The sequence below is a fragment of the Arachis stenosperma genome, chromosome 5, assembly GCF_014773155.1.
Source record: "Arachis stenosperma cultivar V10309 chromosome 5, arast.V10309.gnm1.PFL2, whole genome shotgun sequence".
In the NCBI taxonomy this organism is placed as follows: domain Eukaryota; kingdom Viridiplantae; phylum Streptophyta; class Magnoliopsida; order Fabales; family Fabaceae; genus Arachis; species Arachis stenosperma.
Genome location: NC_080381.1, coordinates 111,740,515 through 111,768,386, shown reverse-complemented (window position 1 = coordinate 111,768,386; position 27,872 = coordinate 111,740,515). Strand labels below are relative to the sequence as shown.

Below are 27,872 nucleotides of genomic sequence, written 5' to 3'. Positions count from 1 at the left end.
ATGTCAAGTTCTCTGTTTCCTATCAAATTGAAGATAAAGTTATATTGTTATAGACTTATAGTAAATTCCATACAAATAAGACAAGATTGTTTTCCCTACTAAGTTAAATATTAACTATTCCAAATATCTTAGTTCGAAATAGCCTCACCTTGGGAAAGATTTCTTGAACAATAGAACCAAACAAACCTTAGTTAAAGAGATGAGATAAAGTATCTAGAAATGATTTCTTTACTATCTTCAATTAATGAGTGGTTTCATATCAACATGAGAGGTATTATCTCTTTAAATGTGTGTCAGTGGTCTGAAGCTTATTGAAGTAAACCCAATCATCGATGAAAATTGCATCAGGGATTTTTCCAATTTAGATTATGTATTAATACCTGGTGAAACCCAATGATTTGACTGGCCAAATAATTACCCATTTCATATATTGTTGGTTTAATTTAACAATAAAGGAGTCTATTATGATATTGTAGTTATATAAATGAATAAAGAAAGCTTATCTATTTACTAAAAAAACAAAGCAACAATGTAGTATATATCTGCAGAAGCAAAGGATATAAGTAGAATTAAGTCAAGGAACATATATGCCATGCTTTAACTTATATAGTCCATTTCACAACTTAATTGCATTTCAAAAATAATTTGAGGTAAAAACAATCTCCAACATTGACATGTGTTCACCAAATACGATCAAGCATTCTCTTTTTCATTAATTAATTGGTAACATTAATCTGAGAATCAATGAATATTCTTTTTTTCTATTTGTTGATAGCATTGTTTTTTTTCCATATTTAGTTTACTCAAAGGCATTAGGCAGGTGACCTTAATATTATTATCCTATAAGTGATACATACATCATTCTATAAATACTATATCAGAACTTAAATAAGTCTTCACAGTTAAACTAAAACACTCAAATAAGTCTTCTACTGATCCTTCTTCCAGCCTCTACAATAAGCCAGTATTTCATTACTAAAAATACCACCATGAGTGATGTTCCTCCTAAAAGGGTTAACATTCCAGATCTTCCAATGGAGATTATGTTCGAAATTTTTTATCTGTGTGATGTATCTACCATTCTCAATACTCGAGCAACATGCAGGTTTTGGAGAAAAAATCTCAGTTCATATGCTTTTTTAGAAGAGATTGCAAGAAGGTGGAAGAGCAAGGGTTGTTCCATCTTTGCTCACTTTGGCTACTCTTCTGATTGGACAAAGTCACTAGACTGGGTCATGAATATGAGTGCCTTAACTGGTGAGACTTCTCCACTTCACTTCCCATTCCTGTTAACTGCTGAAGGTTGGTTCCAGATAGTTGGAGTTGAAAATGGCATTGTTTGTATACGCTACTCTTCTATGGGTAACAAAAGCTACTTGCTCACCTGGAATCCGATTTCCCGTTACTCTAAAATCATTTCTGACCCTACTAAACATTATTGTGAAGGTTGTGTTTTTCTTTACTCTTTTCTGTACTATCCAAACACGCTTGACTATGCTCTGCTGCACGTGTACATGGAAAATCCAGATAGCTCCACATGTGTTTTAACCATGTACACAAGTTTTAGAAGAAACTGGAATGTTACAGTTCCATGCCCAGAGAATGCACGTAGGTTGAATCCAGCCTGTGTGTCAGTTAATGGTGTTGTTTATTGGGTTAGTGTCATTACTGACGAAGAGGATATTCAGCCTCCTTATATAGTTTCTTTCAATATTATCACTTACTCCTTTGATCAGATTTCACTTCCAAATGAAGGACTTCAAGGTTCCCATACTCTTTTAGTCCGAAGTGGTCACCTATGTGTTGCTGCTAATATTGGTGATGATTACTCATATTACTCAGTCATTTGGCAACTTGACCAGAATAGTTCTAGCTTTAACTGGACTAAACTATTTTCCTACAGTGGCATTGGGCCGTCTTACATACCTGCTACCATTGTTGATGATGATATTATTCAGATTAAGGAAAGACATCTAGAAGTTGAAGACATACATGACTTCAGATTCACTCACTTTCATATACGCCGTTATAGTCCAGTTACTGGCTCAAAGAAGACTCTTCAATGGGTTAATTATGATAATGTAGTCAAATTATGGACACTACACAAATTCTACCCAGGACTATTCCCGGTGTGATATGCAAGTTTGGTTCTTTAATGATCGTATTGTGTTAGGTCTATGCATCTGGTGTGATTCTAATTAAGTTTTTTCTTTCTTTCTAGGTTTGTAATGGAATGTGTGTTTGTTGTTGCTATGTCATGTTGCTTGTGTGAGATGTTTTTAGACATTTCTACTTATCTATTTTATGTTTATGTTTTTGCTGTTGAATAAGCATGTTCGTATAGTGATCGTGTGATGTTTGTTAGCATAATTAAGTAATCAACATATGAGGTAACTGAGCTTTCATAACAATTGATAATATTATTTTTCAAACTTTCAACTTAGAAAAAAAAGTTACGTACCAGAAATAATCCAAATTCATAAAAAAAATGGTGACATTAAGAAAGAAGCTTCCTAAACTACTATAAAGAGTAAAAAATTAATAAAGATTACATGCATGAAAAAAATTAATAAAGATTCTAAAATATGAATAAAATGGCTACTAAATATTTGTTGTTCAATTAAGTTGAGTACTAGAAAGCTATAAGTGCCATGAGTGTTATGAATCTTTATTTTAACAATTTAATATTTTTTTTACTAAATATTAGAAATCTTAAAAAATATTTTTTCTTTTAAATTTAATATTACTTAATGAACCTTTTCAGAAATATTATAAATAATACATGAAAATTACAAGAAATTCAATAATTTCCTTTGTAAGGTACAATGTATTTTGTACTCAACTATTTATATGCTTCATATGATCAAGCATAGAAAACAAGCTACATGTTAAAATTTTTTTAGTATAAAATATTAATTTCAACACTTTTGGTAATCAACAAAGTTTTATGAAAATTTTCTTTTACCATTGTAATAAAAGAAGAGTTTAACTAAATTCAATATAAATAAAGTTTAGTAGGATATCAGAAAAAATTTTAATCTTTTCATATAAATCAAGTATTAATTAATCAACTTCTTAAAATATTATAAACTATACCTAAAAATTATTAGGAAGTTAATAATTCTCCTTTTCAAGTGAAAATTAATTTGTACTCGATTTTTCATGCTTTATAAGAGCAAATGCAGAAAAATAAGAAACGTCACCATTTTAAACTTTTTTTAAACAAAATTTAATGTAGTATTTGGTTAATAAAATAAATCAACTACCTATGACAGCCTACAATTTAAAGTAGAAACAGAGTTCATGCATTGTGATTAACTAATGACAACTTCAGAATAAAATACAAATGGTTGATAGGATTATAAACTTCAAACCTTTTGATATGCCAATTAAGTAAAAAAGATAAAAATAATAAGTCATGATCTGTGTAGTTTAATTAAAAAAAAGCTTTCATTACTATCATAATAAAATATTGATTTCAGTGATTTAATCAAAAGCAAACCTTGATACAGTATAGCATATAAAATTTATTTAACTTAAAAAAAATTATAAATGATAAAATTCAAAACTCCCAAAACATCATATTATTAAGGTATATACAAATATCATGCATCTTCCGATAATTAATCTTTTGTTTGATAACAAAATAAAATTTCGGAAATACCTGCACAAAACTATATAAAAATGATACAAAAAATAAAATTATTACTAAATATTTATTGCACACTATTAAGGTATATACAAATATGATGAATATTCCGATAATTAATCTACTGTTTGATAACAAAAAAAAAAAAACTTTTCGAAAATACTTACACAAAAACTATATAAAAATTATACAAAAAATTATTTGTTAACATGAGAATAATCATTTATTGTTTATTTAGAAAAGGGTAACATTGGGAATCATCTCAATTATTCTAGAGGAAAGTCTTTACATTTTTTGTTAATGAAAATTAATTACATTCACGTTATTATATTATTATATAGTTTTTATACTGTTAAATAGTTTCCAAGAAAGAGACAAGATGCTCTCAAACCTTTTATTTCTTTCGTCTTTGTGTTATCATCTTCAAACTCAACGTGTACTCCACGTGCCGTGAGAGGATAACGAAGAGAGCATTACCCAGAGATCCTGCTATTGTCAAAAGGAAGGATGTAGCATTATATTGCACAACGGTTCTTTATGTGCTCAGTGTATCTCTAATACCAAAATCCCAATTTTGCAACACACAATGGGCGGTGGTAGCATTTGATTGGCTGATAACAGCATCACGGGGATCGCTTTTCGTTGAAGAGGCAGGTGTTTAGATTCCCGGGTAAATTTTATATTTGTTAAGTGAGATTATGTTAATCTATATTTTGTGGTTTTTGGTTGATTTGATGGATACGAATGTGTAATTTGAATAATCAACAGTGTTGTTAACAACCACTATAAATACCTAACAGGGAAATTTTTAAGTTGGTATTAGTTCTTCAACATTGATGGTTATTGTTTGTCCATAATTAATATAATCTGTTAGAGAGTTGGTCTTTTTGATACATCCTGTATGGTCATGGCTGAACCAATTTCATCTAATATGCGAGATAATGGGGTTGATGCAGTTTCGGAAGTGAATCCAACGAAGCTGTCTTGGTCTCTGGTGGTTGGAGTTGTTAGGCTGTATGAGATGCAAAACCAGTGGAACCCGGCTGAGGTTTACAGTGTGGAAATGGTGTTGCAAGATGAACGGGTATGTTACTGTTGTCGTTATTCTAAATTTTATGGATTGGCTCATTAGATATATGCAGCATTAACTCTTTACATTTAAATTTTATTTTCTTTTGTTGTTATGCAAGGGTGATCGAATCCATTGCAGCATACCAAAACAAAATATTGCTGTATTCAAGACTCTTATTCGGGAACATGAGCTTTATTCCATGAAGAATTTCATTGTGAAGGGTTGGGGGAAAGGGATTAGGACCTGTGATCACAAGTACAAGTTAAACTTTTATATCAAGACGTCAGTATCACGGCTAACAACTAGGACATTTCCCTTTAATCCCTTCCGTTTTGTATCTTATGAAGAGGTTCAGGCCATGCCTGCTGGGAATGAAAATCATCTCATAGGTATCTTGAAAGACAATGTATTATTATTTTTTATGGTTTTAACTTAATCTGTGTAAAAAATTATAATTTGTTTTTACCATTTCTTATAAATGGGATGTTTTTCATGTTGTGCAGACTATATTGGCCATGTTGTAGGTAAAGAGGATGTAACAAATATGGTGACAAAATCAGGAAGGGAGTGTAAACTTCTAGGAGTCTATTTGGAGGATCTGCAGTATGTTTGCTACTTAAATTATAATCTCCAATTTTTTATATAAAGCTATCTTCTTGTTGCGTGTAATATATGTGACATAGACTTTTTGTTGACTTCTTCTTAATCACTTCTGTGTGGCTATGTGCTGTATTTAGGAAGAATCGGTTGAAGTGTACTCTGTTTGGTGACTTGGTTAGCAAAGTTGAAAAAATTTTAGATAAAGCTGATGGTCAGCCCTTGGTAATGGTGACTCAATTGTTCAAACCTCATTTGTATTTGAATGAAGTCAACATTCAAAATAGTTTTCATGTGTCTCAGATTTATATTAATCCTGACTTCCCTGATGTTGCTATATTTAGAGATAGGTACGCAACTCATTAAGACCATGACTATAAATGTAGTTTACTTATTTGATGTATACTTAAATATAACGTCACTGTGTGGTGTTGTTTTATGGAATATTTGGCATGACTCAGCTTGACGAAGGAAGGAGATCTATGCTCAGAAGGGATCACTCACATTCAAAGTCAGCCACCACAATCTGTGTCCGATGAAATCAACGGGGACTCTATTAAGTCAGTTGAGGAAATTCTGAACATGAGGGAGGTGTGTTGGCAATTTAAAGATGCTTTATATGTAACTCATTTAAGTTATATTTAGACAGTATGTTGTGTTAGTGAAAAGTTTCTATAATTTTAGGAATCTACATGTTGGGTGGTTGGCACTATAGTTTCTATTGAGCATGGTGTTCGAGATTGGTGTTCGAGATTGGTGTTATGCTTCATGTGGATTCTGTCCCAGGAAAGTTCAAGTTAATAAAGATAGGTATTGGTGTGAACATTGTAGGAAGGGTGGGTTCAATCCTCCTCTTAGGTAATGAAATCATCTTTTTCAAATAATTTTATTTTATAATTTTGGTGAAATAGCTTATGTCTCTATGTTAAAAAAAAAAGTAGTATGGAAAAAAGACTACTTAATGAAGAGAATACTAAAAATAAGTCATAAGTTTATTTTTACAATGTAAATGAGTGTATTCATATTGGCTATTAAATATCTGCGACTCATTTACTATGCAACTAATTTTTTAGTGATTGTGTATTTTCAGGTATCGTCTTAATACTATTATAACCGATGGAACTGGGTGTATAAAGATAATCATTTGGAATTATGAGGCTCGGGTCATGATTGGTAAAACTGCAAATGAAATAATGGATGGGAGTGTAAGTTTTTTATTTTCGTATAGCTGACTTGGTTAAATTTTTCATATTTGGATTTCAAATTGTCCTCAATCCAGATTATTTTAATGTTTGTAACAGAAAGATGATCATGATGAAACCTATCCTAAAGCTCTAAATGATATACTTGAGAAAAAGTTCCTTTTCAAATTATCGGTGACATCAAAAAATATTAACTGTGTGGAAACTGTCTACACTGTCCTCAAGATAAGCGATGATGAATCTATCATAGGACTTCATAGCTCTCAGTCGTCTTCCATGGATACTCCTGTATGTTTCGGGGTCCTATGAGTTGTTTGCTATATGGTTTAGAAAACAGAGTTAATAGTATTTAATTTATTGACATTGTATTTATGGTGTTGTAGGGTGTTGATGAATTGATTCTAAGCAGTTTGGCTACAGGTGGTCAAATTGGAATAGATTCTGGTGTCAACAGTGCATCTATTGTATGTTTATCAAAGGTGAATAATGATTTTGTTTCATACTATTTATTAATTTACAGCTACTAATAATATCTATTGTATATGATTATATTAATTATTCTGTTTGTATGCAACCAAAATATACCAGGATAGTGGTACAGAAAGCAATGATGAGAGCGGTCAGCAAACTCCTGGAAAGGTGGTAACACATGATGTTGCATCTAATTCTGATATTCCATACATCTCTCCTCCTGAAGTGCAAGGTTCCAGTAACAAAATTTTTAGACGAGGTGGTGCAAAAAGGAAAATGGAGTAATCAATCGTGCTTCCTTTAAAGTTGTATTTTTATGTTTGTTTGTTGCGTGATATTTATGTCAGTATCTTGTGTGTTATGCTTTTGCCGTAAACCAAGTAGTGGTGGTGTGTCTACTTATCCTGTAATTTCAGTCTGTTTGTTAACTCCCTTAGATCACTTGTGATCACTTGTGTAACATACAGAAGTTGGAATCTATTCCTTTTCTGTGTAAAGTTTTCTGTATAAAGTTTTATCTATTACATGTTCTAAAATCTATATTTACTAGCCAGCGTGTTATGGGTTGTTAATGAAAATTATAATTTTCAGTATTACAAACAATGGTCTGAGTACAAAATCAAGAATATATGCATTATGAAACAATAAAGACAAAAATTGTTTAATCCACCGTAATTAGCATTAAATTTGACTTCACATTAAAGTTGACGCATATGCCTCAAATTCTTGATCAAAAGAACAAGATCCTAAGATACATAGTGACACATTCTAACTATATTACATTTAATACAATAACAAATATAAAGCCTAATATAGCTTGATAAAAAAACCATATATCATGAATCGTAGCCCAAATCGGTTTTTGTTATTAGCCCAAAACAAAAAATTTTTAAAATAAAAATAATGGGATTCGGAATTAACAATGTATCTAAAATCGTGAATGTGTAGATTATGTAACTTTACAATAAGAAATGATACTATTATTTTTGTTTTATTTTGTATTTTTTAAATTTGATTATTTATTTCTTATTTAATGTTTTGTATTTAGTTTTAAGAAGACGATCTAAAAGGTGTGGAATCAAAACACCCATTCATAGGCTACTACAATTAGAAAGTACCGAAAAAATGCATGTACTCATACTTGACAATAGTTGTAAAATAAGGCCTATAAATAATGTATCTAAATCTAAGATATAAATGTATAAGTAAATTATGATAGTTTGTACATTATTAAAAAATTTTAGTAATAAATACTGAATAAAATTGTAAGTTAAATAAGATAACGTTAATAATTATGATAGTAAAATATTATATTCAGGTGAATGGATATATTTTTTTAATTAGTAAAATGAGGTAAAATCTTAAAAGTTTCCTTAAATTACTCATGTTTTAATGAAATACGTTTTTTTTTATGTTTGTTCGGGACTAAATTGACAAGTTAAATTAGTTTATTGTGTTGTATCTTAGTAATTCAACTGAATCGATAAAAAAAAGTTTCTATATCCTAGATATTTTATGTTATGACAAGAAATAATTTGTAGTCAAACGTTCTGTTATTTAAAAAAAATCAATTTCGTTAAATATAAATACAAAATTTTAATCCTTTAATCAATTTTGTTTAACCAAACAGGTATTAATTTTTTGATATTTTGCGACTATATATATGAAATAATAGTAAATGAATAAAAAGTTCATGTTTGTTCTCTGGTGATATTTGTCCTCTGATTACAATTGAACCAAATTATAACTTCTATACTTATGGTAACTTTAGTCTTTCTGACTAGAGTTTAGGGGTAAAATGAGGTGATTCTATAAGCCTAATGCATTAATTAACTCTGCAAATCTTTTTTGCAGAAGCTATTTGTCAAATCTAACTTCTCCCTTCAATAATTAATAAGCACTGATGAGAAGACAAGATTTGGCCTGCTGCATTTTGTAACAGTGGAATTTCAGGCATATGTAAACAATTTTTAGAAATTTATTTTCACAAAATAATAATATAATTTTATATTAAATTATTCATAGCAAATTAGATTGTATTTAACTGAATACTTAATAACTTACTGTATTAAACTGAATATTGCCATAAATTATTAAAAATAGTTAAAAGATTAAGTTTTAATTTGTCATGTCAAAAGAAGAAAAAAAAGTAATTTCTAGAAAAGAGGAAGTAAAGATCTTTTCTTTATCTCCTAAGCAAAAAGAGTCATCATTACTATTGTCTGCATGCTTAGTGATGGATGTGATTGTATTAGTTCAGTAAGTATCAAAGAATCTTCATTGAGCACCGATTGCATTAAATGGAAGGATACAAAGGGTGTCGTCTTTGCCTAAAAAAGTGACTAATTCTGACATATTCATTAGTGATACCTATTAATTGAATCAAGCATATAAAATTAACGCAATTATAATATTTGAACAAATACAGAAATATAGCAACAATTTAACTACACACTATAGTTTATGTGATGGTTTCGTGAAATTAAAAAGTTAATATCAAAATTTACTAAATTCGTCTAATAAACAATAACCTAAAGCCAGCAGCTTGACAAAATATAGTTAAAAACTTCTTATAATGAATATTCAGAAAACAAAATATATATGAAAATGATTAAAATGTATATTACAATATATATTCTCTACATCATTTTAATACAAAAAGCTGAACATACAGTATCATGTAAATTTTGAATAAAATATTTATTACATTCCATGCACGGTAATAGAAATCCTATTCTTAAACAAGCAAATATTTAAAATCCATGATTATTTAATGTATTAATGAAGAAAATATAAAATAAAAATAAATCTTAAAAATTATAAAATAAAAAATCACTTATTAAATAAAATTTAAAATTGTTAAATAAATTATCCCATCACATATAATTAATTCCATTTAGGTATTATCAACATACTTTATGTTTAATTATAGCTAATCTAATTGATAAACAAATTTAGATAAAATCTATTATTTTCATTACTTAGTGCCTAATTTATTGCTAACAAATATTTTACAGTCAAAAATCAATATTTAAAAGATCATTATTTACATTACTTTAAAATTACTTATTATATATTTGTTAACTTTTTAATAAATAAGTGATCACTCTCTTAAATTGTATAAAATCACCATATATATCACCTTTTAATGAGATATGTCTATTATATTTTACTAATTTCCTATTCAAAGTCATCCCATATTTCATTTTACCCTATTATTTGTATTAAACACAAATAATTTGTTGTGTGTTTGGTTTAGTTTTGTAAACTTTGATTGAGTCAAATTTGATTCTATTAGCATTCAATTTAATTAAAATTAAATTTATTTTAATGTGGTTTATGTTTAAATACAGTGATTGAAAAATAATTAAAATTAATAGAATATTTCTTGAATAATAATGTCTAAAATCATTTTTAGATATGAAATTACGGAAAAGATAAAAATTATATAAAATTTTATAATATTATTATTTTAACTATTTTTATATTATATACTTTTAATTTATAATATATTTATATTATACAAAATATTATATTTAATACATCATGCACATATTATAATAAATCACACCTAATATTAGATATATCTACACATAATCGATAATGTTTAACAATTATAAACTATAATAATAAACGGCACATAAATTTATAAAATTAAACAAAAATAAGAATAAGAAGAAGTAAAAGTCATAAAAAGTACTCAAATAGATAAATAGGGGCAATTATGAAATACAAAATAATTGTACATGTTGAAAACACAAGAAATAATGTGAAGAAGTGTAGTTGAAAAAATAAAATTTGTAATCAATTTTCAATTCTAAAAATTGAAAGTAAAAATTACAAAATCCATTATTATGTTCCATCTTCTGATGACTAAAAAGTGAAGATTTAATTTTATCAACATTTAAACATTGATGTCCATATAGATAAGTATGGCACAAGTGATGTGAACTCAACAATGTGATATTTTGTTAAACAAAAAGATGGTAAAAGATAATGAAGAGTACTCAAAGAGAATAAATTTTGCAATTAATTCTTAACCATAAGATTTAAAAATAAATGTCACAGAATATTAATTTAAGTAAATAAACTTTTGATTGTAAAACCGTCTGGAAAAAATGATCTAAACATATATTTTTATGGAAGCCATTCAGACAAACATTTTAAAAAAAAAAAATTTAAGATATTTTTTAGTAATTAAAATTTAATACACATAAGTAATTAAACTGTATTATTTTTGTTAAAATTAGATCGGACAAACTGATTTAGACGAAAATTCCGTAAATCAAACATTGAACCGATCTAAAATAATATTTTTTTTATAGAAAATGACTACAATAACCATATCATAAAAAAAGACTAAAATATTCCTATTATATGTATATATTTTTTTGTTTAAAAACTCTAAATCTTAACTCTATAATGCCACAGAGAAAAAAATTGGTTAGAATTTAGGATTTTCAAAAAATAAATAATAATAATAATAATAATAATAATAATAATAATAATAATAATAATAATAATAATAATAATAATAATAATAATATTTTAGACATTTTATAATAGGGATATTATAGTTATTTTTTAAAAAAAAATATTAATTTAGACCGGTTTAAAGTATAATTTACCAATTTTTGAACAAATCAATTTAATATGATCTAATTTTGATAAAATAACATGATTTACTCAATTATATATATAATTTTAATAACTTAAAAATATTAAAAAAAATGCGTTTCTGAGGAGCTCCCTATTTTTATATATATTGAGCAAATTAATATATTTAGTATAAGTGTAATTTATTTATAGGCCTCACCATACAATCTTGACCGTTTAGTTCTACTCTAAGGTAGTTACCTTTTATTCTGTTAACTAAAGTGATGGAAATAGCTCTGCACAAAACCATGTCCAAAACAACTTTCTCAACACCATTACTGAACCAATCTTTACCAAATGAGTTGATTTTGGAGATACTTTATAGAGCCCATCCTGTGGTCATTTGTAGATGCAGGATGTTATCACGTGAGTGGCTACATACGCTTACAAGTTCTGAGTTTCTCTACCGACATTATAGACTTTACTCAAAGCCGAAACGTTCAATTATTATCCATGCTTGGTTTCCTAACTGGAGAGGCCATAATAACTCTTTGATTACAATCAACCCAGAAGGAGGTAATCGTTTGTATTCTCCCTTGCTAGCTGAAATGAGTCATTGCGAAATGTTTTCGATACTGGGTTTAGAAAATGGGCTTGCATGTGTTGCTTATACAACTCAACTGAGTAACAGAACTATCATGGTTTGGAACATGTTGTCCGATGCAAAGAGAATTATTTCTCAACCAAATAATTTTTCTTTCGCAATGGAAGTTTCTATATTCGCATTTGCATTTTATCCCGGTAGCACACACTATTTTATTTTTCATGGTTTTAAGGATACTTTTCTAGATGAAATTCTTACATATACTATATATTCTTCCGGGGAAAAAGATTGGAGCGAAACAGTTAAATGCCAAGGAAAGATCCACAAACTTAGTCCAGAGTACGTGGCAAGCGATGGGGATATAGTCTGGATAAACTTTTCTGGCGAACAACTTGGAACAGCAGAATCCGTTGTAATTTATTCCGTGCTAACTCACAAAGTTTCAATCTTACCTGTACCAGAAGTATTTCGGTCGGAATGCCAAACTTTGATGAAGTATGGGAATAGTATATGTTTAGCATCCTATCTACGTGATCATGATCACTATGCCTTATCTATTTTCAGTATTCGGAAGGGTGAAGACCATTCTTTCAGATGGAAGGCTCTCTTCAAACTCACCGATTTAAGAATCCATGACATTCCTAAATTTTTCATGGATGAGGACCTCATCTGCTTAACTGACGAAACCGGACGGACTGGTATGCCTTTCAACGAGATTGTCCTATCAAGACTCTGCTATTCACCTAATTTCAAGAGATGCCATCTTCAATGCGGACATTGGACCCAACAACTTGAAATCAAATTTATCAATGAATATTGGCAATCACTTTTTCCCGTTTGAATACATGTCTAAACAACCAAATTTCATATTCTTTGTTATGCAATGTATTTCATTTCGTGGCCTTTGTTTAAGATTGATTGTAACATAAGTAGTAACCGAAATGTAATATTATCTGCGGAACCGTTAATACATATTATTTATATTTTCGTTATTGTCCTTTATGTGGATTCCCCTTCTTCCACACCTGACAAAAAATTGGATATGAATCTGAGTTGTCCCAAAACTCCGTTGCAGCCACTAGACATTTTTCCCAAACTCATGTCACGATGGAAGCATCCTGGTTGAAAACGGAAGCGTAAAGAATTTGGGTGAAGCTATTTTTTTACCCGCTGTTTAATAAACTTAGTGTGTCATGCAGCTACAGTGACCTCCACATAGCCAATGTCAGACTCGAAGCAGGTTCCATGTTCCCGCTTCTACCTTGATATGTATATTTTTTAATTGTTTATTTAAAACTATTTGAACTTAGTTTTTTGCATAGTTTTTTGCATTGTTACATTGTAACTCTAACTAAGTATACTAAAGAAGTTTATTCTTTGGGACATGTGTTAATATAGGTCGGACCTTTGAATTTAAACGCCAAGTACAAGTACGATCAACTAAGGTTACAAGGATTCCATGTTTGTAATTCACATTGCAAAGGAACTTGCATTTGTGAATTCTTTTTAAGCCAGCAAGTTCGTACAGTATAAATAACCACAAAACAACAACCAAATAGGATCCAATTTGTGTCAGGGAAACTTTTTCTACCGTGCGATTCAACTTCATTTTAGAGTAAACTCTACCTCAGCTAACACGTCAAGTATCCGATACCATAACTTTTCCAGAACTTATCCCACCATTGTTGTAGGAATTGGATGGAGAAGATGGGAAGAAGGCAAGGAAACGTAGATATCTCATCAGAGAAGCAAAAAAGAGAAAGCTAAGCACATCAAATGAGAAAGGTTATACACGCATGAAACATCTATGAATCAAACTTCATTTACAGTGTATCTCGACATTTTTTTATTGCTACGACTAATAGGCCATTGTGTTATGTTGAATGAAATACAGAGAATGATGGATGGCTTGACAAGCAACATATAAGAGGAGAGAGTTCTGCAGCAACAGACTTCACAAAGCTTGCACTCACAGACAGAGAACCCCTTACTGAAATCCAACCAGGCATGTTAATCTTGATGTGCTTCCTGCACAAAATTTTCCTTCTCCATGTTTTAGATTTCACATTCAAAACTTAAATGAAACCTATGCAGGAACAAATTATAAGCCAAAAGATAAGGGAAGAAATGAATTTCTCAAATTTAACGTATGCAATCAACTTCCTTTGTCACGAATCTTAATTTTCGTAATATTCATTACAAAATGACGAAATTAAATAGCCAGAGGCAAAATTATTAAACGTGAGCAAGATGTAATTGGCGTTCATGTGAAAACATCATATACATATATACACATAATTTATTATTTATTTATATTTCATATGAAACAAGACATGCATAAAACAGAATATCAGAATAAAACTATACAGATTTCCTTTGAACATGACTCACAAGTAAATTATTAATTTAGTTGAAAAGATTTGTAATGTTAACAAATACGTTGTCCTTCGTATGTCATCTTTTAACCTAATTGGAGTCCAATGATTTTGGCTATCTTTAGAAATTTATTCAATCGAGAGTGTTGTCACACACAATGACCAAACCTCTGCTGAGAGGAATGTGTACACGATGCAGTTTAGCTATCCACGAATTTTAAGTTTTCGGAAAGAGGCTGCGAATCCTGCAACGCAAGGTAAGTATATATGTTACTATACGGATTAACAAAACTGAATGGTGAAGTTGCATTGTAAATCTTGGTGAACAAAATATCGCAGGTTCAACTGGTGGAAATAGTCCCAGCTTAAACAGTGGAAAGCAGCAGCAGAATTTGATCGACATCATTTCTAAAACACCATCAACTCTGTCAAACATAACAAACATTGATCATACTTATCAGGAGAATCGTTCCTTTCAAATTGAAATTGACACAGGTTCTTTTTTTTTTAAAATTCCAATATAAGCCTAAATCTATTTATCTATGGATATAACTTCACTGAACTATTAATGGACCATATGCTTGCTACATTTGTTAATAAATAAGGTTTTTTTTTTAAATCTTATGCATTGTAAATTTACAAGAAATCATATACTAAAAGTGAAAGTATATATGACAATGAAGTCCACTATTATACAAATTTTATAATATGAATATTAAGTCGACTAAAAAATATTTCCTACCGATTATGCTTTCTCTAGGTCCTCAAAGTATGGATCATTCACCGGGACCATTGGAACAGCACAACACTGGAGAGTGTTTACAAACAAGAAAGAACCAAGGTTTAATTTATTTCTGTTTACAACAACAATAATCAATTTGATTTTTAAAATTTCATCATAAATTGCATTAATAATATATTGATATCTTAAACAATTGTAAATTACTCTTTTTTATGTTGAAAATCTTTTCTATTAAATAAAATCATTGTCCTTTCTACTCAATTGGTTAAATTTTTTTTGCCATATGAAGAAGTTAACTCCACAACACAAACATTCATTCATTCAATTATTTAATTCATTAGCAAGATCAAATTACATGAAAAAGAGTACTTTATAAAAAAATACTAAATTCTACACATAAATTTAAGTTCTTTTGACTTATAATTTTTTATGACGCTTCTTAAATACTCTTTTTCTTAGTTAATTTGATCTTTCTAATAGAATAAATAATTTATATTATAAAAAAAATAACAACAACAGATAAAGTACATACAAATTGACATAGTAAAAATTATAAAAAACTAAATAAAAAATAACAAAAAAGATGAATATCGATTTAAAAAAATCCAATAAAAAAATAAGATGAATCATATAACATAAACCCATATTTACCAATAAGGGATAATCAAGGTTTAATTTATTTATGTTTACAACAACAATAATCACATTGGTGTTTTACCCTTGCATGATAAATTGCATTACCAATATATTTTATCTTAAACAACTTTAAATTACTTTTCCTATACATTTTCTTTATTTGTTCAATTAATTTTTGTACTAATTATCATATAAAAAGTATTTTAATATTTATAATAACATTGCTTTTATTTTATTTGGTTGCTTCTCTCTTTTTTTACTTCCATTTTTTCACTTGATTCTTACGTCTATTATTATATAAAAATAGTTAAATATTTATAATAATAGCAATATTTAATTAGATGTCAAAAAATCTATATATATGATAGTATATGAAAATAAATAATATTATAATTTATTTATTATCTTTTTGATATTAAAATTATAACATATTAAATCAATTCATTAAAATGAGTATATATTATATTTTTTATTCACAAATTTATTTTAAATACATATAGTTTGAACAACTGATCCATATTATTTTATGTCATACATTCTATGATGCAAAGTATAAAAATATAATTTACTATCACATTAATACTTAGCAAAGGAAATTAATTAACAAAAAAAATAAAATAGATTATTAATATTTTTTCTAATTAGCTTATATTTTTGACAAGTGTTGATTAATATTTTTTCTAATTAGAAAATATACTAATCATGATTATATATATTACCAAATATATAATATTTTATTTAATTATTAAAAAAATAATTTTATTTGAGCCCTCCTTTGCTAAATTCTTTTGTCCTTCCCTAGAATTCATTCTGTTGTGGCCCTTATAATCATCACTTACTCCAATGACAAATAAGAAATAGCCTTTATAATTAAACTTTTTAAATATGTAAATTCTCTTGCCAAACTATATGAATTGGATTAAATCAACTAAATATTCCCTGCTGATTATGTTTTCATAGGTGTTCAAGGTATGGATCATTCACTGAGACCATTGGAACAGGACAAAACTGGAGTTCATGAGTGTTTACCAAGAGGGGAGAACCAAGGTTTAATTTATTTCTGTGTACAACGACAATAATCAAATTGGTTTTTTAACCTTCATGATAAATTGCATTAATAATACATTGATATCTTAAACAAATTTAAATTACTTTTCTTATGTTTATATCTCTTTTATTAAATAAAATCATTGGCCTTTCTACTCAATTTGTTACTTTTTTTTTTAAGAAGTTAACTCCACAACACAAGCATTCATTCATTAAATTCTAACCCTGCATATACCAAGCACGGATCTAAGGGGAGCATGTAGTGCCCTTCGTCCCTAAAATCAGCGTTTAGCGTTTCCACTTTTCCATGTTCTCCCACGTATCTTAACATTTTATGAAACACCCCCTTTCAAATTTTTTTCATAAATTTAATATAAATTTTAGTTTAGTCTTCTTTAAAATTTTGATTTTACTCTTCTTTTATTACAAACTTAATTTTTTGCCCCTCCCTAAAATTCAATATAGCTCCGTTCCTAAAATCATCGCTTAATCCAGTTGATAAACAATAATTAACCTTTATAACTAAACTTTTTAAACATACAAATTCTCCTGGCAAAAGAGAAGGCCTGGATTGTTTTCATAAGGTCATTTGTGTTTTCTATTCTTTGGACAGATGTGCAATATTCATGTAACTTAAGCGGACTCATACATGTTGATAACTTTGATTCTGGAAGTGTTCCCCAAAGTCGACAAGAAGGAGGTATTTATCAAAAGTATTTGTATCTATTAAATTAACTTACTACCTTTCAGAACAAACAAGTAACGGTATTGTATGAATGTTTTTGCAGATATAGAGGACGAGGATAACAATATTAATCATTTGCAACTATCAAACCAACTCCCTGATGAAGGTTAGTTTCAATTCATCGATATCTATAAAGAAATCATTTCTCATTTTCTATCCATATAAATAATACACAACCCTGACACCAATCTATATAAATCAGAGCAATTGGATGAGAATCATAATACTACAAATGTGATTCCGGCAAGTAAAACTTTATCAGATTTACTGATTTCCTTCTTTAACTAACATACATGATAACTCATCACTATAATATTTCAGCTCCAGCTTATCTAGACTTTGGGAACCCAATATATCAGTGTCAGCATTGTGGTGCCAATTTCTGGTATGAAGAGCGTATCGACAAACACTTTAATGCTGTTAATCCAAAGTTTACCTTATGTTGTCGCCAAGGTCAAGTTCAATTGCCTTTTTTACAACAACCGCCCAACACACTTGATGATCTATTCTTTGGTGATAGTGCTAAGGCAACCCATTTCCAAAAAAACACTCGAACATACAATAGTATGTTTGCATTTACTTCGTTTGGTGGCAAAGTAGATAAATCAATTAACCAAGGCCGAGCACCCCCCACGTTCATATTACACGGCCAAAATTATCATCTCATGGGCAGTTTACTACCAACAGAAGGAAGCACTGCAAAATTTGCTCAACTTTACATTTATGACACGGAAAATGAGATAAATAATCGAACATCAGTTGTGAGGTTAGTATCGAATCTTAATCCCTAAATTTCCATCTTTTCATTGCTACAAAGTATTTAAAATATTAATCACAACTGTCATGTCAATTGCAGCTCAAGCGAAAAGTCAAACCCCTTGAATATCGAGATAGTTTCTGATCTAATCAACGTGTTAGATACACACAATGTTCTTGCAAAATCATTCCGTATGGCAAGAGAAATGGTTAGAACTAATCCACGAACAGATATCAAACTTCGACTGTTTGGTAAAAGAGGTAGAGATGGAAGACGGTACAATCTACCCTCTGTTAGTGAAGTCGCTGGTTTATTTGTGGGTGATTTTGATGGACGCACCAAAGAAAGAGATATTGTAATTGAAACAAAATCTGGAATACTTAAACGGATATCTGAATTGAATCCTGCATACTTGGGTCTGCAGTATCCACTTCTTTTTCCATTTGGGGAGGACGGTTGGAGAGAAAAGATTCCATTGAACAGACTACCTAAGAATATGAGAAGTGAACCAGGATTCATTAGCATGAGAGACTTTTTCGCATATAGAATACAACACAGACCTTGGCGTGAAGGTGTTCTGATTTACTCTCGACGACTTTTCCAGCAGTTTATAGTTGATGCGTTCTCAATGATCGAAGCTGCTAGACTGAAATATGTATACCTCAAGCAAAACAGTTTAGAGCTGAGATTTATAAAGGCCTAAAAGATGCAGTTCTTAACGGTGAAACACAGGCATCTACACTTGGCAAGCGAATTGTTCTACCAGCAAGCTTCACCGGAGGTCCAAGATATACAATTCAAAATTATCAAGATGCAATGGCAATATGTAGAGCAATCGGATATCCAGATTTGTTCATAACCTTCACTTGCAACCCACAATGGAAGGAGATTGCAGATTATTGCAAAGATAACAAATTGAAAGCAGAAGATCGACCTGATATAGTTTGCAGAATGTTCAAACTGAAATTGGAAAAGCTCATTAGAGATATCGACAAGAACAATATATTCGGTAGATCACGAGCAGGTAATCTCTTAAACTGTAATTTCTACTACATTTTTGTTCTTTCAACAATTACACATATTCTAACAATTTCAATGGAAATTTTTTCAGTGATTTACACAATTGAGTTTCAAAAACGAGGATTACCGTATGCTCATATCCTTTTATTCCTTGCACCAGAACACAAGTTTCCTACTCCAGATGACATTGATAAAATCATCTCTGCAGAGATTCCAGATCCAACAACTGATCATGAATATTATCAAGCTGTAAAGAGTTCAATGATGCATGGTCCATGTGGATCAGCAAGGAAAAACTCACCTTGCATGGAAAACGGCCGCTGCATTCGTCATTTCCCAAAAAAGTTTGTTCAGAACAGTACTATCGATCAAGACGGATATCCAGTCTATAGACGTCGCAACAATGGTCGTACCATCGAGGTGTCTGGCATTGATTTGGATAATCGTTATGTTGTGCCACATAATAGATTTCTTCTCTTAAGGTATGGTGCCCATATAAATGTCGAATGGTGCAATCAATCAAGGTCAATCAAATACTTATTCAAGTATGTCAACAAGGGAACTGATCGCATTACAGCTTCTTTCTATTCAAAAAGAATAGATGAAAGTTCAGCCACTGCTGTCGATGAAGTTCAAATGTTTTATGATTGTCGATATATTTCTCCATGTGAATCTGCTTGGAGGATATTGGCATTTGACATCCACTATAGAAGACCATCAGTTGAACGATTAAGTTTTCACTTGCCTGATGAACATACAATTCTTTTTGAGGATGATGATGCATTGCAAACTGTTGTTGATAAAGCAACTGTCAGAGAATCAATGTTTATGGCTTGGTTTAAAGCTAACAAAGAATATGCTGCTGCAAGAGAATTAACTTACAATGATTTTCCAACAAAATTTGTTTGGAAGCCATCTCTTAGGATTTGGGAGCCAAGAAAAAGCTACTCTGTTATTGGGAGATTATTCTTTGTTCCCCCATCATCTGGAGAATTATACTACCTACGAATGTTATTGAACATTGTAAAAGGCCCCAAAAGTTATAGAGATCTTAGAACCTACAACAATGTTGTATATTCATCATTTCGAGATGCATGTTATGCCCGAGGTTTATTGGATGATGATCGGGAATATATTGATGCTATTGAAGAAGCAAGTCATTGGGGTTCTGGATATTATTTACGTAAGCTATTTGTCACACTACTATGGACACATTCAATGATTAGACCAGAAGTAGTTTGGCAAAAATGCTGGAGTCTCTTATCAGATGGAATACAACATGATCATAGAAACATGTTTTGCCTACCAGGTTCACTCCCATCCTCTCTTTTTCGGTTTTTTATTTATTTTACATATCCTAAGATTAATTTTAAATGGATATTTATTCATTTTTCAAATTTTCCTTCATATTGTGGCCTAAAAATTTTTTATTACTCAATATCAACAACAAAAAGTTTACACACTTACCCTTATAGTTTCTTACATACAATTGATTTTCATCATGTAGATTTGATTTTATCAGAAGCTGAATTGTTGCAACTTACTCTTCTTGAAATTGAGGAAATTCTTAATAGAAATGGAAAGTCACTCCGAGAATTTCCAACAATGCCATTTCCTGATGTAGATGACACTCAGTTCACAATGGAGCAAGCCTCTCAGAACAAGTTAATATTAGATGAGCTTCGTTATGATCGTGCACTGTTAGCTAAACAACACAAGCAATTTCTATCACAGATGAATACAGACCAAAAGCATGTTTATGACAAAATAATAGTAGCTGTCACATCAAATTCAGGTGGGGTATTCTTCTTATACGGTTATGGAGGAACAGGAAAAACTTTTGTTTGGAAAACTCTTTCCGCTGCTCTTAGATCAAAAGGTGAAATCGTGTTAACGGTTGCTTCAAGTGGAATAGCATCGCTTTTGTTACCTGGTGGAAGAACTGCACATTCTAGATTTGCAATTCCTCTTACTCCAGATGAATGTGCTACGTGCAACATCAAACAAGGAAGTCCGTTGGCTGGATTAATTTCAATAACGAAACTTATTATTTGGGATGAAGCTCCTATGATGAATCGATTTTGTTTTGAGGCACTGGATAGAACAATGAGAGACTTATTGCGTCATATCAATGATGCAAGTTTGCACTTACCGTTTGGAGGAAAAATAGTTGTCTTAGGAGGGGATTTCAGGTAGATTCTTCCAGTAATAACAAAAGGTTCTAGACAAGATATTGTTGATGCATCAATTAACTCATCATATTTGTGGGAACAATGTCAAATTTTAAAATTGACTCAAAATATGCGTTTAAACTCTATGCATGAGGACCACAGTGTTGAGGAATTGAAAGAATTTGCAAATTGGATTCTTGCCATAGGAGATGGTAAACTAGGAGACTCGGATGATGGTTGTAGTATCATACACATTCCACCAGAGTTGTTAATTACAGAATTCAATGATCCAATTGAAGCAATAGTTCGAGCTATTTATGCTGATTACTTAAATAATGTTTGCAATCCATTACATCTCCAAGGTCGAGCTATTTTAGCCCCTACCATTAATGTTATTGAAGAGGTCAATAATTACATGCTCTCTTTAAATGTGAATGAAATGAAAACATATGTGAGTTCTAACTCAGCGTGCTTTAAAGATGGAGCTAACAACACATTTGAAAGCATACACACACCGGAATTTTTGGCAACCTTTAAATCATCTGGCCTCCCCAGTCATGAGCTACAACTTAAAAAAGGTTGTCCTGTGATGCTTATACGAAATATTGATCATTCAGCGGGTCTTTGCAATGGAACTAGATTGATTGTCACAAGACTTGGAAATAAAGTTATCGAAGCAGAAGTTTTGTCAGGCAATAATGCTGGTGAAAAAGTTTTCATACCAAGAATGACTCTAACCCCATCCGATGCAAGATTACCTTTTAAGTTCCAACGCAGACAATTTCCCTTGATGCTTTCATATGCCATCACAATAAACAAGAGTCAAGGACAATCTTTGAATCATGTAGGATTACTTCTTAAACAACCAGTATTCACGCATGGACAACTTTATGTGGCAATTTCACGGGTTACCAACAAAAGTGGATTAAAAATTGTAATATCCCATGAGAAATCCAACAACTCAACCGAAACACAAAATGTGGTATACCAAGAAGTTTTTAGAAATCTCCCAAATGATACCGGTATGCACAACTCTACCATTATGATTAATATTTTGTTATTACTGTTAAAATTCCTATTATATTCCTATCGCAACTATGTGACTTAAAAAAATTATATTTTCCTACAACTCCTCAATCATGCCTCCCATGCATGCTAACACAGACAATTTGGAATGATAAGTCATCTACCCCATAATGTTATTTTGCTTTGAAATGGTTAACTGTTCTTTTTAATCACATTCTAACTGTATGAAGTACTTTATCAAAAAAGAAACAATGCTCACGTCTTTTAATATTTCAAGTTACCTCATTAATATCCTGATTTCTCATCATGCATAATGTCTGAAATCAAGTATTATCTGCCTTACCTTCTTTGCCATAATCAATATTCCATGTTGCTAAACTTCACTTCCAATATACTTTAAATTTTCATAAAAGTCCCAATTACAATAATATACTACTCATTTAAAATAAACTACTAAAACAGTATTCTATTTGTATCATTTAACATGCATCTGCACCTGTTAGTTGATTAAATCAAATTTACTTATATTTTCTCAACAATCTATGCAGGTCCATAACGACAAACCTACAATTACCATCATTAAACAAGGAAAAATTGTCTTCCAGCATTAGGAAATTTACTTTTTAATATTTTTTGCTCTTTTAACTACTTGAACAAGTTTAAAACTGTTCCTTTCAATGTATGTTGCACTTTCTTGCTTTAAGAATTTTGTGAAATATGAACAAAAACTATATTGTGTTCTGACAAATAGATCTTTATTTAGTATATTAAACTCTTCTCAAATTCTATTAACATGATTCTTTTCATTGTATGCTTCCTTGGTTGGTTTGCTTCCAAATATTTCAAATTTCTGTTAAATTATAATCTTTCTGTGCATTTATATTCCAACTTGATGCAAAAATGGAAAAATATTACTTAACAAAGTAGTGGATATTCATGGTTACTCATATTTTCCTCCAATTTTTCATTAGAGCATAGATCTAAATCACTGTGTCAATTTCTATCATCTTCTTATCTTTTATATTTCTTTTGTTTATTGTGTTTCCTTTATTGTTTACACTAATATTGGAACCTTACATTTTTAATTACAAGGAAGTACATAGTAGATAGTACATCACAACTAAAACATTCAACGACTCCTTTTTTTATCTATGTTTTCTTTAATTTCACATCTTATTTATATTATATCTTAGAAAATCGGTCAAAAGACCGTTATATATATTACATACAATATTAGTATTCAATCCAATATTGTAAGCAAAGCAGTTACACCATCCAAACACTACTATTACCCGCGGGGGCTTCTGCTAGTGTCAATAATAATCACTTTTCCTCCGCCACTTTTGCCTGAAATTGCTTCCTTACATTTTTCTAGGACTAATGCAATGATCATCACTCCAATTGCCCAGAACCCACTGCATACATAAAAACAATTTTAATACTTAAAACAATATTAGAATTAAATTTCTTGCCACTAGTTGATTAAATAAAAAAAAAGATGAACCAATGAAATCATACTTCACTAACTAGAAGACTTTTCATTTTTCAACCACAGCTCAACTATTACCGACATTCGAATCTGGTGTGACTATCTAGAAGAAGACAACTAACTTTGTCACTAGGGCTAGTCAGTTTTGATAACATAATATGGACACTTAAAATAAGACAAAAAAGATAAAGACATAAAAATAAATATTTTTATTTTTATTTTTTTATTTAAAATTAAAAAAATATAATTATAAAAATTAACAAAAATAATAAATAAATAAATAAATTGTATCTAAACTAATTCTTTTGTATTTTCTCATGTCATATATTTATAAACAAATTTTGGCTGATTTTTTTAATATAAAAATTATTGTTGTATTATTTTTTGTTATAAAAAAATGATGTGTTTTAATTTAATATAAAAGTAATCACAAATTAAAAGATTTGATTTATGTTTTAAAAATTTTAAAAATTTAAAATTCATAAATCTAAGAATTAAATTTGTATAAATTCATAAATTGAGAGGTCGATTTTATGTTTTAAAATTAAAAAAAAATTAAACTTCACAAATTACAAGATCATAATTGTTATCTCCATATAAAAACATATATTAAATTTTACATATTATTAAAAATTATTATTATAAATCTAATATCAAAATTAAAAAATCACAAGTCTCAAGGACAATATATATATGTTGTAACACATGTTAGGATCAGCACCATTCAGAAAAATAAATGGCATCTGGCTTACAGCTCATCAGCAAAAGTTATTTGTCTATGTACCAAAATATAGATTGTGCTGGGCCTATTGATGAGTGACAAGTGGATTAGCTTTTTTTATCAAGTTGATTAGTTTATTTTGGCGCAGAGATGAAATTCTCTCTTCATATTCTCAGCGCAATATCAATCTCATTTGAATTTTTTAAAATTTAAATTTTATTTTATAGAATAAAATATGATATTTTATTTTTAAATAATTTTTTATTTATTTTTGATTCTATGTATAAAATTAATAATAAAAGATTATACTTTATTTTTTAAAGTAAAATTTAAACTTTAAAAATCTAAATTGATATCAAACATTAATGTAAGAGTTAAATTGTATCTCAAAATTTAAACTTTTAAATTATTATGCACGAACACTAATATCATATCATATGAGATATATTCACACATAAATTTTAAAATGGGATAAGATACGATATATATATATATATATATATATATATATAAAATATTTTTTAAATAAATTATATAATATTTTATTAATATTAAAATATAAAATAATTATTTTAATTATTTTTAATATTTTTTAATTATATAAAATATCTAAAGTATTTTTTTAATAAATAATAATATATATTATTTTTAAATTTATTTTAAAAATATACGTTAAAACATGTAATAATATTTAAATGTGTTTCAATATGTTCGAAGTAGAATTTTTTATTTTTTATTAAAACAATTTAACACAATTGACACGTGTGTCAGATAAATATCAATAAATATTGTGTTCAAAATATGATAACTTAGCGAAATATCCCTACTTCATAGATTTTAAAAATTATCACAAAAATATTTACATTTCAATTGTTTAGAGAACTTTTTACGATAATGCTAAGAAAAAAAATTAAAATTTATTTTATTTAGTATTAATTAATGATTGCAAAAATTTTGTTTTTGATTAAATTTTTTTTTCTTGTAAAATATTTTTGATTTTTTAAAGTACATGTAACCTTGATTTCAAAATAATTAAGTACATATTACTTAATTATAAAATAGTAATTAACCTTGATTTTCAATATGTGGCTAACATAAGACAAAATAAATGAATCAGACAACAAAATATGCAGCACCCAACAATGAAAATTAAATTATTAATTACATGTTGATTAAAAATAAACTGCTAACATATATGTAGGAATAAAATAAATCTAGCAATAAAAAATGCTACTTTTAAGGTAGAATAAAATAGAATAATGTTACACTTTTATATTTTTGTATGAACTAAATTTAATTAAATTAAATAATAAAATTTAAAATAATATTAGTTATAATTAATTTTTGTTATGTTAGACTAATGTGATTGAATTTTGTTGACAAAAAAATTTGGATGTGTATTATTATTTAATAAAATAATAATTAAAGTGGCATCCATGTAAGAATTGTTTCGTACTTACCTTGAATAAAATAGCATCAGCATGAGGGATAAAATCAAACATGCTCCCTCCAAAAAATTTCAAGTTTTCAGTTTCAGGCAAACCGGCAACAACATGTGGAAGATCCAATACTGTGCATTTCAGCTTCGGAAACGCCTCACAAATGATCTTAGCAGTGTTACCAGTGGCCCCACCAACATCAACCAACGAATCCAACCCTTCAAACACCGATTTACAATCCCTCAAAGCAAACCTCACAACGTTAGAATCACTCTCCATACCATCGTTGAAAATCTTCAACTCCTTAGGATTTTCATGAATGAAATCCCAGTAGCCAGCGGAAGACCCTAAAGCAGTTTCAACAGTTGTTTGTCCCTTCTCGTCGCAAGTCCATTTAGCCAAATAATTATAAAATCCGACCGTAGTTGGGTTAATAATGTACTCGGCCATGGCCGAGACACAATGATCAGTGCCCTTTACAAGGAGCTCAGAAGTGGGAGTAAGAACATATTCTTCTTCTTTAGTTTCTTCGTTGACCATGACGGCAAATATACCGTCGTGTGTCAACAAGCGCATGATGCGCTGGACATATTGAGTTTTTGGTGGTGGAGCGTTAAGAGCCGACACGAGATCGGAGAGGGAAATGGAATGGGAATGGCGGTTATGGATGATGTTTGGTATGGAAAGGTCGATAGCCCACTTGACACACATGGGTAAGGTGTAACTTGCCATGACTCTATACAGGTGAGCTTGAGCTTTGAACAACTCATCAATACTAACACTATTGCCATTGCTGTTTCCATGGAAAACGTTCTCCGCCTTGGAAACCATAGGAACTGTCGAGAGTGTGTGTGTTTGGAAGTTCTTTTGTTTCTTGTGCTTTTGTGTGGGAATCGTGTATGCACTACTAATTATTTATAGAAAATTATATGTTACAGATCTAAATCTGTACAGATTTAAAGATTTAAAGATGTGGCAAAATCTAAACCACACATCCTAAAGTTACACTTTTCATTCAAAACTGTAACTCTTCACAAAGAAAAGCGTCACCTAATGGAAAAAAGTAAATTAGAAGATTTAAGAGAAGAAATAATTAAGTTATCAAAATTAATAGATCAAAAATTAATGATTTTAACTAATGTTAATTGTAATGACACTGAATTCTTAAAATCAATACAAAATGATTTTTCTCAAAATCTTTATTTTACTATAAGTTTTATTGAAGGACTTCAAAAACCTGAAAAAACTTATTTTTCACACGGAATTTCTAAAAAATGTTACCATGGAAATGATTCCCCACATCTTTATCATACCTTCAACCCACAATTAAATTCTATAGTAGATATGCTTGAAGAAATATTAGTATCCATAAAATTTCAAAGAAATAAGGAAAAAGAGAATCCCAAAGAAGAAAAATTTTAAAATATAATCAACATAACAGATTTAAAAGTAAAACCACCACTAAAATTATGAATATTGAAGAAAAATTAGAAGAAGTTATAATGCTTTTTAA

The 27,872-nt window shown here is 29.5% G+C and overlaps 1 pseudogene; it reads right to left on the bottom strand.

Annotated features, from left to right (window-relative positions):
- The window catches only part of LOC130981065 (isoflavone-7-O-methyltransferase 9-like), a 40,538-nt pseudogene extending 13,348 nt beyond the window's left edge, over window positions 1–27,190 (bottom strand).
- Window positions 27,191–27,872: the final 682 nt, after the last annotated feature.